Source organism: Vigna unguiculata, chromosome 9, assembly GCF_037176805.1.
Source record: "Vigna unguiculata cultivar grain cowpea cultivar isolate G323 ecotype 2 chromosome 9, ASM3717680v1, whole genome shotgun sequence".
NCBI classification, from domain to species: domain Eukaryota; kingdom Viridiplantae; phylum Streptophyta; class Magnoliopsida; order Fabales; family Fabaceae; genus Vigna; species Vigna unguiculata.
In genome coordinates, this window is record NC_140800.1 from 20,929,527 (window position 1) to 20,946,635 (window position 17,109).

Consider the following 17,109-nt stretch of genomic DNA (forward strand, 5'->3'; position numbering starts at 1 on the left):
CAGTCATCCATAAGAGTACTTGAAAGGAATCCTAGGCATACAACCATGCCATAACCAAAACAGAATCTAAAGATTCAATAGTTATGCAAATGAAAGGCTCCTAGAGCAAGGAATTACAAAGGCACTAGGGCCATAGAACTGCTTCCAAGGGCCACAACAATAGACTCACTAAGCTGCACCGCTACGACCATCAGGCCTACCTCCAGAAGTATTTCCATCTACTCCCACCATAAGGTGATCATCACAAAAGAGAAATCAAAACAAGGGCACCCACAAAAAGGAAAGGGTAAGCTTATTATGAAATAACTTTGACATACTACAGTAGGCAAGAATTTAAAGCAATCCCAAACAGGCAACATAGAGGGTATAAATCATGTTATAGCAAGCAAAGAGGACACTATGACTCAATTATCCGGATACATATACTAAGATCGGATTCACTAGACGTTTGCACTTGTGGTGGCCTCTACTGCTCTGCAGAGCCATTGCCAATGGGTTTCACCTTACCACACACAAGGTTAGCCTTTAAGCGTCTCAGGCCATTATCCTGCCAGAGACTAGGGCCTCCCGCTACTCTCACCACTTGGGTCAGTTTGCTCTACATGAGACTCACTGACCCTATAGAGTTTCGAGATGCGGTCCTTACTTGAATCCATATCTTAATATATATACACTACACACCACCATGACATCTCCCCACGAGACTCATGGAATTATGCCTATCACATACAAATTTCATGTCTTTTATACCATAACCACCACCTTTATTTCATACATCCAATTCTCATGCCACATTTCCACCATCCAATAGTTTCAAGCCATACCTTAATCCAATCATGCCACTTTCATTTCATACAACTTCAATAACACATGCATACTCATAATAACATTCAACCACAACAGTAACAGGGAATAAAAGTGAAATTTTGCACTGTTCTCGCTTAGGCTAAACGCCTTTGCCTACGCGACCTCAATGATCTCGCCTAAGCTAGGCATTGTCGCCTGAGCGAGACTTGAAACAGAAGCACTGTGAGCACTCTGCGAATCCTCGCCTAAGCAGACCCACCTCGCCTAGGCGAGACCGCCCTTCGCCCAAAACGCAGATCCCTCACCTGGACAAGAACGCGAGCACAATACATCAGGTTTTCCTCGAGAACTCGCTTGGGCGAGTCACTCTCGCTTGAGCGAGACGATGTGTCGCTCAAAGCAGGATCCCTCCGCCTGAGCGAGACACTCGAGCAGAACCTAGGCGAGTCTCAGACACTCTCGCCTAGGCGAGACGAGCTCGCTTAGGCGAGAATGACAATACTCGCCACTGTTTCATGCATGCAGCAGGAACACACACTCAAGAGAACATACAAAATGCAAGCAAGACAGTTTTCATACCATCCAAAACATCATTCAGCATCTAAAAGCATTCAACAAACCAAAAACAAGGAGAAATACTTTAAATAGTTAAAATACTAGCTTCCCTTACCTTTTTAGGTGTAAAAGAAGGGAGCAGTAACACAAAGAATGTAACCCAGGCACAACAGCTCCACGTGCTAAGATAGTGAGCTGAAACAGAAACCCCAGGACCCAAAACGATTATAAGAAGATGAACTCTAACGCAACTAAAGCACCCAACTAGAAAGGGAAAGGAAGGCTATGGCAGCCTTGCGGAGTAACTTACTTGGAGACAGAACCGTTGTATCTAGCTTGAAGATGAAACAATCTATGTTCCTAGCAGAGCTTTATCTAGAGTCTTGGGGGTTTGAGAGAGGGAGACAACTTCTGAAAAAGGAGACAAGTGGAACTATGAGTAGCTGGAATGGGGTATTGGGATCCCTTTTTGGGCTGGCCTTGGGCCTACGAAAAGACCAGGCCCAATCAAAAATATAAGCTGTAAAAAGGGGCTCACAAATTCTATTATAAGATTTTTAAATTTTCTATTTTTTTTTATATTTCTCCCTTGAGATTTTTAGAAAACTTAATGTTATTAATATTTTTTCTTATCTTCTTTCTATATCACAAGATTTCAATTAAAACAATTTAAATTTTTATCCAATAAAATAAAAAAGTAACTTTTTTATTTTTATTTTTTAGTTTAAAATATTTTTAAAATATTTATCTATTTTTAAAAATTTCTCATTTTTGAAATATAATTATACTATAAGCTTTTTAGTTAATTCTATTTTTTAAATTTTAGAAAATGATACTTTAGTCATATTTTATTAACTTTTTTTTTTCTGTAGCACAAGATTTCAATTAAAAATCATTTAAAACTTATCAAATTGTGTTTTTAAGATAAAAGATTTTCTTTTTCTTTCAAGATGCAACAAGTTATTCTTTTAAAGATCTAAAAAGATAAAAGATATAACAAGAACATAAAATTCAATCAATGTAATGCACTAATGTCAAGTAATAAACATTGAAAAATTAAATTAAATGATACATCCAATTTGGTATTTTTCATTTTATTTTATGAATAAGTTTTATATATTATGATTAACAAAACCATTATTATAATAATATTTTTTCTATAATATTTTCTTAATTATCAATAAAATTACAAATTATTTTCAAGTAATAAAAAATAAAAAATAAAATGAAATGATACACCACTTTCTTCTTCTTTTTTAACAATTGAAAAGAATGTGTTATAATCTAAATTACCACAATTGTAAGTACAATTAGGATAAAAAATTATTGACGTAGCGTAACAATGAACAAATCAAATATAGCATTTTAAAAACTAATATATACGCTTAACCACCTCTACATTAATTTCTTTTAAATAATTGGTCAGTCATAAGTAATTAGGACTTTCTTGTAGTACAATATTTCAATTAGAAAACTTAAAATGTTATCAAATTTAATAAAAAATAATAATGTTTTCTATTCTTAATTTAAAATGTTTTTTTAAATATGTATTTATAGTTGAATATTTCTCAATGTTTCTATATATTTATATTTTTTATTTTTTAGACATTGATAATTTTACTAATATTTCATTATCTTATTTTTTTATATATTATATAATTATGAAACTAAAAAAATTTATCAAAACAATTAAAAAAAGATACTTTTTCTTTACTTTGAATTTAAAATACTTTGAAAATACTTTTGTATTGTTTAATTGTTTCTCATTTTTTAATATAATTCTATTATAAGATTTTTAAATTTTCTATTTTTTTAATACTTCTCCCTTAAGATTTTTAGAAAACTTGATGTTATTAATATTTTGTCTTATCTTCTTTCTATATCATAAGATTTCAATTAAAAAAATTTAAATTTTTATCCAGTAAAATAAAAAAAGTAATTCTTTTATTTTTATTTTTAAGTTTAAAATATTTTTAAAATATTTATCTATTTTTAAATATTTCTCGTTTTTGAAATAGAATTATACTATAAGCTTTCTAGTGAATTCTTTTTTTTAAATTTTAGAAAATGTTACTTTAGTCATATTTTATTAACTTTTTTTTTCTATAGCACAAGATTTCAATTAAAAATCATTTAAAACTTATCAAATTGTCTTTTTAAGATAAAAGATTTTCTTTTTCTTTCAAGATATAACAAGTTATTCTTTTAAAGATGTAAAAAAGATAAAAGATATAACTAGAACATAAAATTCAATCAATGTAATGCAATAACGTCAAATAATAAACATTGAAAAATTAAATTAAATGATACATCCAATTTGGTATTTTTCATTTTATTTTATGAATAAGTTTTATATATTATGATTACCACAACCATTATTATAATAATATTTTATACTATAATATTTTATTAATTATCAATAAAATTACAAATTATTTTCAAGTAATAAAAAATAAAAATTTAAATGAAATGATACACCATTGTGTTCTTTTTTAACAGTTGAAAAGAATGTGTTATAATCTAACTTACCACAATTGTAAGTACAATTAGGTTAAAAAATTATTGATGTAGCCTAACAATGAACAAATCAAATATAGCATTTTAAAAACTAATATATACGCTTAACCACCTCTACAGTAATTTCTTTTAAATAATTGGTCAGTCATAAGTAATTAGGACTTTCTTGTAGTACAATATTTCAATTAGAAAACATAAAATGTTATCAAATTTAATAAAAAATAATAATATTTTCTATTTTTAATTTAAAATGCTTTTTAAATATGTATTTATGGTGGATTATTTCTCAATGTTTCTATATATTTATATTTTTTATTTTTTAGACAATGATAATTTTACTAATATTTCATTATCTTATTTTTTGATTTTTTATGTGATATCGCTGTCGTTAGGCGATCAAATTACCACTACTTTAGCAACTTCAGTATTGCCAGTTTGTAGTGAAGAAAATAGTTAGGGTTAAGATAACCCTGAGTCGTCTCACAACGAATACGGAATTGATCTCAAATATTTGATTCTCAAAAATGCAATTTAAAACTAGCAACTATAAAAATAGGGGGGGTTTTGTTATGCAAAGAAAATGACACGGAAGATTGTAAACACAGTAATAGTAAATAGGTCAATTCCACTGCTTTTTCTAAATAAGATTCTTCATTGGTTATCTAGAGATTATTGTTAAATTAATTATTGTTGTTGATTTACAAATCAATCAATGTAAAGACTCAATTCATTTGTTGGCATCCTCACTTTTAATCAAAGTACAGTCTCAATTAAAAGTGAGAATTGTTAGATTGTCCATAGTAAATTCAATCAAAGTACAGTCTCAATAAATTTTACTATGCCTAATCATGTCTATTCCTTTGTTTCTTTACCAAATAGAAAACTTAATTAATCAAAGTAGAGTCTTGACTAATTTTAGTTAAAGTAATTACCTCTAATCAAATTAAAGTCTCAATTATTGGCAAAAACTTATTTAATCAAATGAAAGTTTCTAAACAAAATCAAAGTAAAGTCTCAATTTTATTTAAAAACCTCTTAACTCATATGATTAGCATGCATGTAGATTTAAAATCATTATTCTCTATTCGATTAAGAAGCAAAGGACATAGATAAACAAAAACCACAACAATAATCAAAATAACAAAACATATAAATTCATCTAACCTCAGAATCCATTTAAGAAATTACAGTGGAATCAACCCTTAAAAGCTTAGCCCTCCATGGCTTTGATGGAATACATGATGATATGAAAGAAAGAAAATAAAAGAAAGAATGAGAGATGTGGTGGAGACGGTATCTGCCAAAACCAGAGAGTTCTAAGTGTCTAAGCTGTGAGTTGTAAAATTGTCAGTTCCCCTTTTCTGCTCCCTTAAGTCTCTTTATATAGGCTTCCACTGGACTTTGGGCTTTATCTGTCAGTTGCTAAAATCTTTTATTTTTATTTAATTAATTAACAACTCAATTTCTGTCCAATTTCCAATTCTGCCCCTCTTATTTAAGCATTTTTACAAAATTGACCAGAATTTGACTGCTGACTTTGACCAGTTGACCAGAGTTGACCAGTTGACAAGTTTGACTGTCCAATAGCAGCCTGACACGTGGCGCAGAGTGTCTCTCTCCAGAACTAGGGTTTCACTCTCACACTCTTCTCCTTGGCTGCGCGGCTGACGGCGGCTGCTCCGGCTTCTTCTCCGGCGAGGTGGTGTTCGTTGTCGCAGCGGTGGCTGACGCGCTCGCGGGAAGAAGAACTCGCGGTGGTGGCGGTCGGAGGCGCGACGGAGCTGCGGAGAAGCTTCGCGGAGGTTGTTCGTGTGCGCTGCAGAGCTGCCATGGTGGTGCGCGATGGTGTTCATGGAGGTGGCGTGAAGCTGCGCAGATGCAGGTGTAAGCGCGGTGGCTGCGTGGACATTGTTGCAGAAGGTTGCGAGAATGGAGAGGATGGTTCGTGACGGCGGCGCGAAGGCGAGAAGATGGTGCTGTGTGCGGTGGTGCGCGAGGAAGTTTGACGGAACTGCGGAGAAGACGGAGGCGCGAATGGAGGAAGATGGTGGCGTTCTGCGCGAGTGGCCGCGGAAATGGAGCACGCGATTTGTGGTGGAACTCCGGCGAGTTGACGGTGGTGGCCGCGGGAGAAGATGGTGGCGCGAAGAAGACGGAGGCGCGATGGTGGTAGGTGCGCGAACTGTGGCGGCCGGAGATGGCGGCAGCGGCTGCCATGGTGATGGAAGGTGGTAGGGAAACTAGGGTTAGGGTTTTGGGAGATGAAGATGATGACGTGGCAGAATCTGATTGGTTAATTTGGTGAGGGTAGGATTATGACACGTGGCTTGTTCTGGTTGGCTAATTTTAAGAGGTGAGGATTGCCACATGGCATGATCTGGTTGAGTGGAGTTTAAGTGGTAGGAGGGGTGCAACTTAGTGAAAACTGGGGGTGCAGAAAGGTTTTTGTGGTCCACTTGAGCAAGGAGTGTGCAAATAAAAACTGGGGGTGCATTTAGCTCCTGATTTATTCTTTTTCAGAATTTCTTGATTTTGGACTTATTTTGTAACTTTGAATATTTTAAAATCACACTATTAATTGACCAAAAATAAATTCCAGCTGCATCAACAAACGTTAGAATATCCAATAATATTTTATGCAACTAAAATCAATTTTTACGCCACTTTTACCAAACTTACTCAATAAATCCAATAATCACAAATCCTAATTAAATCAATCTTTAAGCACAGAAAATTCAATTAAATCCCCAAATTTAAATATTAAATGAGGGCAAAAATTTGAACTCATCATTATGATTGATGATTTTGCAATTGCGGAAGGAGTCATTGAAATTTTCTTGAGCGTCGCGATCACTAATCCAGCCATCAATATCTGGATCTCGTTGCTTGGTTGCCATGCGCTTGACACGCTTGCGAGAGGAAGAGGAGGATGCCATGGCGGAGTGGTGTAGGGTGCTGGGTGACGGCGGAGCAGAGGTGGAAATGGAAAGGGGAAACCTAGGGTTTTTGAGAGATTAGGAAGTACCAGGGTCTGGAGCAGAGATTAAGACTGCTATTAAGAGCAGGGATGTACTTACCTAATGGATTAGCGGGCTCCTTTAGAGAAATTAAGTAGCAATTATGTGATGCAGAACTTAACACAGACTAGGCTTCAGATAGAACACGATAATGGATGAAGGCCAAGGTTAGGCAAGCAGCTACACAGTTTGAACACAGTAGGCATACAAGTAGATGCAGAAACCAGAAAAAAAAGAATGCTAAACATGTATGAAGTATGCATGTAACTTGAAATTGAACCTAATGGTTTAGATAGGAGGAGTGTGACAGACAACACACATACAGCAAAAACACAAAATGGCACACACACACAAAACAGTAGTTAGGTAAGCATAGTTAATGAGAGCAAGTGATGTCCAAAATACCCAATTCATTTCGAAGAATGTAAAACCTATCTCTGTCCAGAGGTTTAGTAAAGATGTCTGCTAGTTGATGTTGTGTGTCAATGTACTCAACCTTGCACTCTCCCTTGGACACATGATCTCTGATAAAGTGGTGCCAGATTTCAATATGCTTGGTCTTAGAGTGCAGTACTGGATTTTTTGTAAGATTAATTGCACTGGTGTTGTCACATTTTAAAGGAATGTGATCAAGGTGGATGCCATAATCATCAAGTTGGTTCCTAATCTAGATAGATTGGGCACAGCAGCTGCCAGCAGCTATATACTCTGCTTCAGTAGTGGACAGAGCAACACAGGCCTGTTTTTTTGAGTGCCAAGAGATTAGAGAACCACCTAAGAGATGGCAGGTTCCCCTAGTGCTCTTCTTGTCAGTTTTGCAACCACCAAAATCTGAATCGTTGTACCCTACTAAGGAGATATTTGAGCCATGAGGATACCACAGACCTAAATTTCTAGTGCCTTTAAGGTATTTAAAGATGTGTTTAACAACAGTTAGGTGAGATTCTTTGGGACAGGACTGGAATCTGGCGCATACACACACACTGTGCATAATATCTGGACGGCTAGCTGTGAGATAGAGAAGTGATCCTATCATTCCACGATATATAGTCTGATCCACTGCAGGCCCTGTTTCATCAATGTCTAGATAACAATTTGTAGCCATAGGAGTTGATGATTCCTTGCAAGCTTCCATGTGAAATTTTTTCAGTAGCTCAGTGTAGTATTTAGATTGATGGATAAAGAGTCCATGCTGTCCTTGCTTAATTTGGAGCCCTAAAAAGAAGTGCAGCTCCCCCATCATGGACATTTCAAACTCATCTTGCATGTTTTGGGAGAATTCTTTGCATAGAAGAGAATTTGTTGAACCAAAAATGATGTCATCCACATAGATTTGTACAAATAGTAGATCATTTTTAGCTTTCTTGATGAAGAGTGTAGAGTTCACCTGCCCTCTTCGAAAACCATTTTGAATCAAGAATTCACTTAGCCTTTCATACCATGAGTGAGGAGCTTGCTTAAGTCCATAGAGTGCCTTTTTTAGCTTATATACATGATCTGGAAACTCATAGTCTGTGAATCCAGGGGGTTGTGCCACATAGACTTCTTCCTTAATAAAGCCATTTAGGAAAGCGCTCTTCACATCCATTTGGAAGAGCTTGAATTGTAGTAAGGAGGAAATGGCAAGGAGGATTCGGATGGCCTCAAGTCATGCTACAGGAGCATAGTTAATGTTCGCTTGTTATAGACTCGATAGGCTTTACTAGAGGAGGAGTAACCTAAGAAGATGCCTTCATCAGCCTTAGGATCAAACTTGCCAAGATTGGATTTACCATTATTTAGTATGAAACACTTGCAACCAAAGGCTTTGAAATAAGATATATTAGGTTTTCTACCTTTGAAGATCTCATAGGGTGTAAGTTTCAAAACAGGTCTGATTAAAACTCTGTTCAGCACGTGGCAAGCTATACTTACAGCATCTGCCCAAAAGTATTTTGGTAAAGAGTTGTCATTGAGCATTGTCCTTGCCAACTCTTCCAAAGATCGATTTTTTCTCTCAACCACACCATTTTGTTGTGGCGTTCTAGGGGCTGAGAAACTATGTGAGATACCATGATGTTCACAAAACTTTTCAAAAGATTCATTTTGAAACTCACCCCCATGATCACTTCGAATAGATTTGATTTTCAAATCTTTCTCATTTTCAACAATTTTGGCAAATTTCCTAAAAACTGAGAAGGTGTCACTCTTAGATGAGATAAAGAAGGTACAAGTAAAGCGAGAATAGTCATCCACATGAACAAGTGCATAATAATTTCCTCCTAAGCTTCTGGTTCTAGAAGGTCCAAACAGGTCCATATGTATCAGTTCTAATGGATTAGAGGTGGAGATATGTTGTATTGACTTAAAGGATGTCTTTACTTGTTTACCTTTTTGGCATGCGTCACACAACTTGTCTGACTTGAACTTTATATCAGGCAACCTAGTGACTAACTTCTTTGACACAAGCTTATTTAGGTGACCCATATGTATGTGTGCAAGTCTTTTATGCCAAATCCAAGGTTCATCATTTTTAGCAAAAAGGCAAGCAATTGAATCAAAAAAAGTGTTTTCAAAGTCCACCATGTATATGTTCTTAATCCTTTTTCCTACAAAAACCAGTTCATTTGTGGATGCATGACAGATTAAACAATGATGGGCTTCAAAGGTTACTTTCAGATTCTTATCACACAGTTGGCTAATGCTAAGTAAATTATGCTTGAGTCCATCCACCAACAAAACATCCTCAATTTCCACAGCTGATGATGACTTTACCTTACTAGATACAAGAATCTTACCTCTGTTGTTGTCACCATAAGTGACATGTCCACTTACTTTGTGTGAAATTTTGCTGAATTTCGAGCTGTCACCTATCATGTGTCTAGAGCAACCATTGTCCAGATACCACATTGACTCCTTAGCTTTAGCATTGTCCTGCAAAACAGATTATTTTGATGAAGCAGGTACCCAAACAAACTTGGGTCCTCTTGTGTTAGACTGTGTTGCAGTTCTTTTGGGCACCCATTTGAATTTTCCTCTAGGAACCCCACTGCTTTTAAAGTAGCAGGAAGTAGAAAAGTGACCAGGTTCAGAACAATAGGTGCAGATAATGGAGGATGGCTTACTGATGTCGAGAAAATTCTTGCACGATAATCGATTAGGGTTGCCACTATAACCAATTCCCTCTTTATTCAGCACACTCCTTTGGGATCCTAAAACAGCATCTAGGTTGGGACTTTCTTGCAGTGCAATATTTCAATTAGAAAACTTAAAATGTTATCAAATTTAATAAAAAATAATAATCTTTTCTATTCTTAATTTAAAATGCTTTTTTAAGTATGTATTTATAGTTGAATATTTCTCAATGTTTCTATATATTTATATTTTTTATTTTTTAGACAATGATAATTTTAATAATATTTCATTATCTTATTTTTTTTATGATATTATATAATCATGAAACTAAAAAAAATTATCAAAACAATTAAAAAATGTACTTTTTCTTTACTTTGAATTTCAAAAACTTTGAAAATACTTCTATATTTTTTAATTTTTTCTCATTTTTTAAGATAATTCTATTATGAGATTTTTAAATTTTCTATTTTTTGAATATTTCTCCTTTGAGATTTTTAGAAAACTTGATGTTATTAATATTTTTCTTATCTTCTTTCTATATCACAGGATTTCAATTAAAACAATTTAAATTTTTATCCAATAAAATAAAAAAAGTAACTTTTTTATTTTTCTTTTTTAGTTTAAAATATTTTAAAAATATTTCTCTATTTTGAACTATTTCTCATTTTTGAAATATAATTATACTATAAGCTTTTTAGTTAATTCTATTTTTAAAATTTTAGAAAGTGATACTTTAGTAATAATTTATTAACTTTTTTTTCTATAGCAAGGGATTTCGATTAAAAATCATTTAAAACTTATCAAATTATGTTTTTAAGATAAAAGATTTTTTTTTCTTTCAAGATATAACAAGTTATTCTTTTAAAGATGTAAAAAGATAAAAGGTATAACTAGAACATAAAATTCAATCAATGTAATGCAATAACGTCAAGTAATAAACATTGAAAACTTAAATTAAATGATTCATCCAATTTGGTATTTTTTATTTTACTTTATGAATAAGTTTTATATGCTATGATTACCACAACCATTATTATAATAATATTTTATTCTATCATATTTTCTTAATTATCAATAAAATTACAAATTATTCTCAAGTAATAAAAAAAAATATTTAAATGAAATGATATACCACTTTGTCCTTCTTTTTTAACAGTTGAAAAGAATGTGGTATAATTTAACTTCCCACAATTGAAGTACAATTAGGTTAAAAAATTATTGACGTAGCCTAACAATGAACAAATCAAATATAGCATTTTAAAAACTAATTTATAAGCTTAACCACCTCTACAGTAATTTCTTTTAAATAATTGGTCAGTCATAAGTAATTAGGACTTTCTTGCAGTGCAATATTTCAATTAGAAAACTTAAAATGTTATCAAATTTAATAAAAAATAATAATCTTTTCTATTCTTAATTTAAAATGCTTTTTTAAATATGTATTTATAGTTGAATATTTCTCAATGTTTCTATATATTTATATTTTTTATTTTTTAGACAATGATAATTTTACTAATATTTCATTATCTTATTTTTTTTATGATAATATATAATCATGAAACTAAAAAATTTTATCAAAACAATTAAAAAGGTACTTTTTCTTTACTTTGAATTTCAAAAACATTGAAAATACTTCTGTATTTTTTAATTTTTTCTCATTTTTTAATATAATTATATTATGAGATTTTTAAATTTTCTATTTTTTTAATATTTCTCCTTTGAGATTTTTAGAAAACTTGATGTTATTAATATTTTTTCTTATGTTATTTCTATATCACAGGATTTCAATTAAAACAATTTAAATTTTTATCCAATAAAATAAAAAAAGTAACTTTTTTATTTTTCTTTTTTAGTTTAAAATATTTTTAAAATATTTCTCTATTTTGAAATATTTCTCATTTTTGAAATATAATTATACTATAAGCTTTTTAGTTAATTCTTTAAAATTTTAGAAAGTGATACTTTAGTAATATTTTATTAACTTTTTTTTCTATAGCAAGGGATTTCGATTAAAAATCATTTAAAACTTATCAAATTATGTTTTTAGGATAAAAGATTTTATTTTTCTTTCAAGATATAACAAGTTATTCTTTTAAAGATGTAAAAAGATAAAAGGTATAACTAGAACATAAAATTCAATCAATGTAATGCAATAACGTCAAGTAATAAACATTGAAAAATTAAATTAAATGATTCATCCAATTTGGTATTTTTTATTTTACTTTATGAATAAGTTTTATATGCTATGATTACCACAACCATTATTATAATAATATTTTATTCTATCATATTTTCTTAATTATCAATAAAATTACAAATTATTCTCAAGTAATAAAAAATAAAAATTTAAATGAAATGATATACCACTTTGTTCTTCTTTTTTAACAGTTGAAAAGAATGTGGTATAATTTAACTTCCTACAATTGAAGTACAATTAGGTTAAAAAATTATTGACGTAGCCTAACAATGAACAAATCAAATATAGCATTTTAAAAACTAATTTATAAGCTTAACCACCTCTACAGTAATTTCTTTTAAATAATTGGTCAGTCATATGTAATTAGGAATTTCTTGCAGTGCAATATTTCAATTAGAAAACTTAAAATGTTATCAAATTTAATAAAAAATAATAATCTTTTCTATTCTTAATTTAAAATGCTTTTTTAAATATGTATTTATAGTTGAATATTTCTCGATGTTTCTATATATTTATATTTTTTATTTTTTAGACAATGATAATTTTACTAATATTTCATTATCTTATTTTTTTATGATATTATATAGTCATGAAACTAAAAAAAATTATCAAAACAATTAAAAAAGGTACTTTTTCTTTACTTTGAATTTCAAAAACTTTGAAAATACTTTTGTATTTTTTAATTTTTTTTTCATTTTTTAATATAATTCTATTATGAGATTTTTAAATTTTCTATTTTTTTAATATTTCTCCCTTGAAATTTTTAGAAAATTTGATGTTATTAATATTTTTTCTTATCTTCTTTCTATATCACAACATTTCAATTAAAACAATTTAAATTTTTATCCAATAAAATAAAAAAAGTAACTTTTTTTATTTTATTTTTTAGTTTAAAATATTTTTAAAATATTTATCTATTTTGAAATATTTCTCATTTTTGAAATATAATTATACTATATTTCAATATTTCAATTATATTTTTGAAATATATTTCAATTATACTAAGTTATTAGGACTTTCTTGTAGTACAATATTTCAATTAGAAAACTTAAAATGTTATCAAATTTAATAAAAAATAATAATCTTTTCTATTTTAATTTAAAATACTTTTTTAAATATGTATTTATGGTTGAATATTTTTCAATGTTTCTATATATTTATATCTTTATTTTTTAGACAATGATAATTTTACTAATATTTCATTATCTTATTTTTTTTATTATATTATATTTCAATTATGAAACTAAAAAAATTTATCAAAATAATTATAAACGATACTTTTTCTTTATTTTAAATTTAAAATACTTTGAAAATATTTATTTATTTTTTAATTGTTTCTCATTTTTTAATCTAATTCTATTATAAGATTTTTAAATTTTTTATTTTTTTAATATTTCTTCTTTAAGATTTTTAGAAAACTTAATGTTATTAATATTTTTCTTATTTCACTACAAAAATTCTGATTTTTAGTTGGGGTTTATTAAGAGAGATTATTATAACCTCTGGTAATTTATATACACAAGAGATTTTTACAACCTCTGGGAAGTCTTAGGGATTTTTTAAACGAATCGCTGAAAATTTCTTCCCTCTTTCATGTCCTTTTTGCTAAACACTTTTCGGTACATTCTATTCTCCCAGATGATCTAACAGAGGGCATTTTTTTATATTCTGCTTTGTCTCTCGATTTCAGTAATCGTTTCTGTTTTTCTTTTAGCAATCGATTTCGTCTCTTCATCTCTGCTTCCAATTTCTCTGCTTTTCTCTTCTCCAATCGCTCAATCAGAACTTCAAATTGGTAATGGCTTCCGATTTTTCTTTCACTTTGTGCGTTGCTTTGGAGATTGCAGGTTCAATCCAATTTAATCGTGATTTCTTCAGATTTGTTCAGTTCATGTTGCTTCAAAGCTGTTTCTCGTGTGCGTTGTTAGGTTTGTGCAATGTTTCTCGTGTTGTGTTGCGTTTTGTTGTAGGCTAGGTTTACGTTTATGCATCTATCTGTGTTTAGAACAAAACTCATAAGGTGAAATTCTGTATTAATTTCAGAATGTAATTCCAATAGAAAAGCAGTTGAAATATTTCAGAGAATGCAAAACGAGGATGGAGGATGTGGTGGGTAAGCCAAGAATTGAAGATCATGTGAAGAAAGCTGCGTACTTCATCAGTGCCGGTACAAATGACTTCGTTCTTAATTATTTTTCTCTACCATTACGAAGAAAGAGCTACACTCTCCAAGCGTATCAAAACTTCTTAATCCAACGCATCACAGATTTTATACAGGTTAGTTCAATTTCTCCCATGATTTAACCTCCATCATTAATAGAACTGGAGACTTTTCTGGTTAATAGAGGTGGACTTGTAAAATTGAATTGCTCTCCATCAATCACCTGTTATTCTCCCTTTTTTTGGAAATGTTTGGTTGGCATCAAATGTCTTACACTTCCTCCATTCTACTGACAAATGATAAAGAGAGAAAAGAGAATGTTTTGGAAGTAAAAAGAAATGTCAAAATGGATTTATGTGAAAACTTAGAAAATTTTTGTTGCATGTAGAGAAAAGTATGCTGAAAATTCTAATATAAGTCTTAAAAGATGAAACTTACTATGTGCAAAAGACAAACTAAAAGTGTTTATTTTTTTTGTATCATGTCTTGATCTAACAGTGCTTTGAGATACTGATTGAGAAATTCACAGTTTATTTGGGGCAATTGAATAGGGATTTGGATATTTTAAGATGATGAAGGAAAGGGAATACTGAAGAAGCTACTTTTATGAAAGAAAATGACTGAGTAATAAGTAAAAGCAAAAGGGAAGATGTAGAAAGAGGAATAAAAAGAGAGTCAAACCTTTATTGTGATGGAAGATGAGAAATTCTGGGTACAATTGAAACAATTAAATACTCTACTTTTTTTTAAACAAGTCTTGAAGTCTTAAGATGTTTCTTGTTTCTTCGTTTGGAGCTTTACACTCTCGGAATAATGATGTTCATTACTATGGAGAAAATTTCCTTACAATTTTTTTCTTTTTAGGTATTCCGTAGAGTCATCTAGTGAATTGTTTTATTATGTCTGTCAATTTCTGTTCTTTATATACTTCAGTTTGCACTGATGGAAAGTAGTAATAAATGAGGTGGGGGTTAAATACAAAGTCCGGAAGCCTAGTCTTGGATTGTTGTTGTTATAAAAAACAATTGGAGAGATGCATTTTTATCTTCCCCATCTGCAAGCCCAGGAGCTATATATTGTTTGATTTTAAAAATTGATTTGAGCGGTAATGGGTATGGATGTGCAGGCTCAAGGCTGGAAAGAAAAGTCAAAAACTTTGGAAGAAGTTCTGGAATCAACTTCTAAAATGGAACCAAAACTTATTGGCTATGATGAAACTCCCATTGATGTAACAGATACCAATATTGCCAAGAATATAATGGTAACTGCTGACTTGTAGAGCAAATCAAACCCGGAAATTCGACCTATCCAAGATACAGATGAAACCTATTGGCCAACTGCTTCAATCTTCTGCGAGGGAAAAGCTCAGTGAAATATTTGAAAACCATTGCAGCAATGAATCATTAGGGACAGGTGGTGTAAAATCATTGTATTCTCACCGAGTGTGTCTTGTTAATCCTAAATACTTTTTTATATTCTTTGCAAATAGGAACTGCGAGATCACGACTGTATGAATTGTGTGCTGCTTATTGCTGGAAACCTCCTTCATTTGAATGCTGCAAAGAAGAGGGACTAGATCACCTCAAACAGTGAGTGCCTTGTTATTTTTTTTTATTGACCTAGAAGTTTGTTTAGCCTGTGATGTAACTGGGATAGGAATAGGACATTACATGTTTAAAGGAAAAAGATTTTTTGACAAACATATTTTGACAATTTTAACAATGTTCACAAGCACTCAATTGGATCAATATTTTTTTTTTAGATAATTTATTATGATTTGGAAAGAGAAAAGAAAGGTTTGGTGAAGAGTTTTGATAGTATACTAAGGAATGACTGCTGTAATACCATAAATGTAGCACCCCATTTAATTAATAGCCGTAATTGAAGGAAATGTCACAACAAAATAGTATAGTAGCGTAGTCTTAGAGTTTCCACAAACCGCTTTACGATAAACCAAGGCATACAACGATATCAAACTAAACAGATACAAAAATTTAACTGAAATGAAATTGGAAGTTTAAAGGACAACCAATACATGGGCCGTGGCCCCAAAACAAAGCTCAGAATAGAAAATCCAGCCCAGATGGCTAAGCAGCGGAGTCACCGTTCCCTTGTTGACCGCGAGGACCTCACATATCTGCTCCCATCAATTAAATTGATGATCATCGCAAAAGAGAAGAGCCACATACAAGACAACCATACAACAAACAGGGTAAGATAGAGTAAAACAGTTCAACAAGTAGTTACATGTCAATACACAATCCAAGCATTTCATATATCATTCAAACATGTTCTAACATTTCAAATAATACACTAGACTCTGACTCGATTCATCCGGATACATATAGTCTGGTTGGATTCAGCGGATGCTTGCACTTGTGGTGGATACCTTTGCTCACCCCCGAGCTATGTGTTATAAATGTTACAATGAATCAATTCCCTCACGTACAATGTTAGCCTTTAAGGAGTTTTAGGCCTCCTGCTACTCTCACCACAAGAGTTAGTCCGCTCTAAGTGAGACTAACTGACTCCTTAGAGTGTTAGGATGCAACCTTACCTTGAATCCTTACCAGACCATATAGATGGGGCACCACCATTATCACCCACTAACAGGGGCCATGGAATTACGTCCCGACCACTGAATCGCGACCATGAAAGTCTCACCTAGAGGCTCCAAGGAATTACACAGTGACACATACCAATCATAATCAAACCAATACTATTTAACATGCACAGGTATA

General features: G+C 31.6%; 1 long non-coding RNA gene across 2 annotated transcripts; it reads left to right on the forward strand.

Moving 5' to 3' along the window:
* The first annotated feature begins 13,758 nt into the window (after nucleotides 1-13,758).
* Nucleotides 13,759-16,107, forward strand: LOC114162514 (uncharacterized). 2 transcript variants are annotated; one of them, XR_014984504.1, is made up of 4 exons: nucleotides 13,760-14,135; nucleotides 14,251-14,484; nucleotides 15,495-15,781; nucleotides 15,858-16,107. It is a non-coding gene; the product is annotated as an uncharacterized LOC114162514 (long non-coding RNA). The 2 variants fall into 2 exon arrangements; XR_014984503.1 differs by having other exon boundaries at nucleotides 13,759-14,135; nucleotides 15,495-16,107.
* The last annotated feature ends 1,002 nt before the right edge of the window (nucleotides 16,108-17,109 follow it).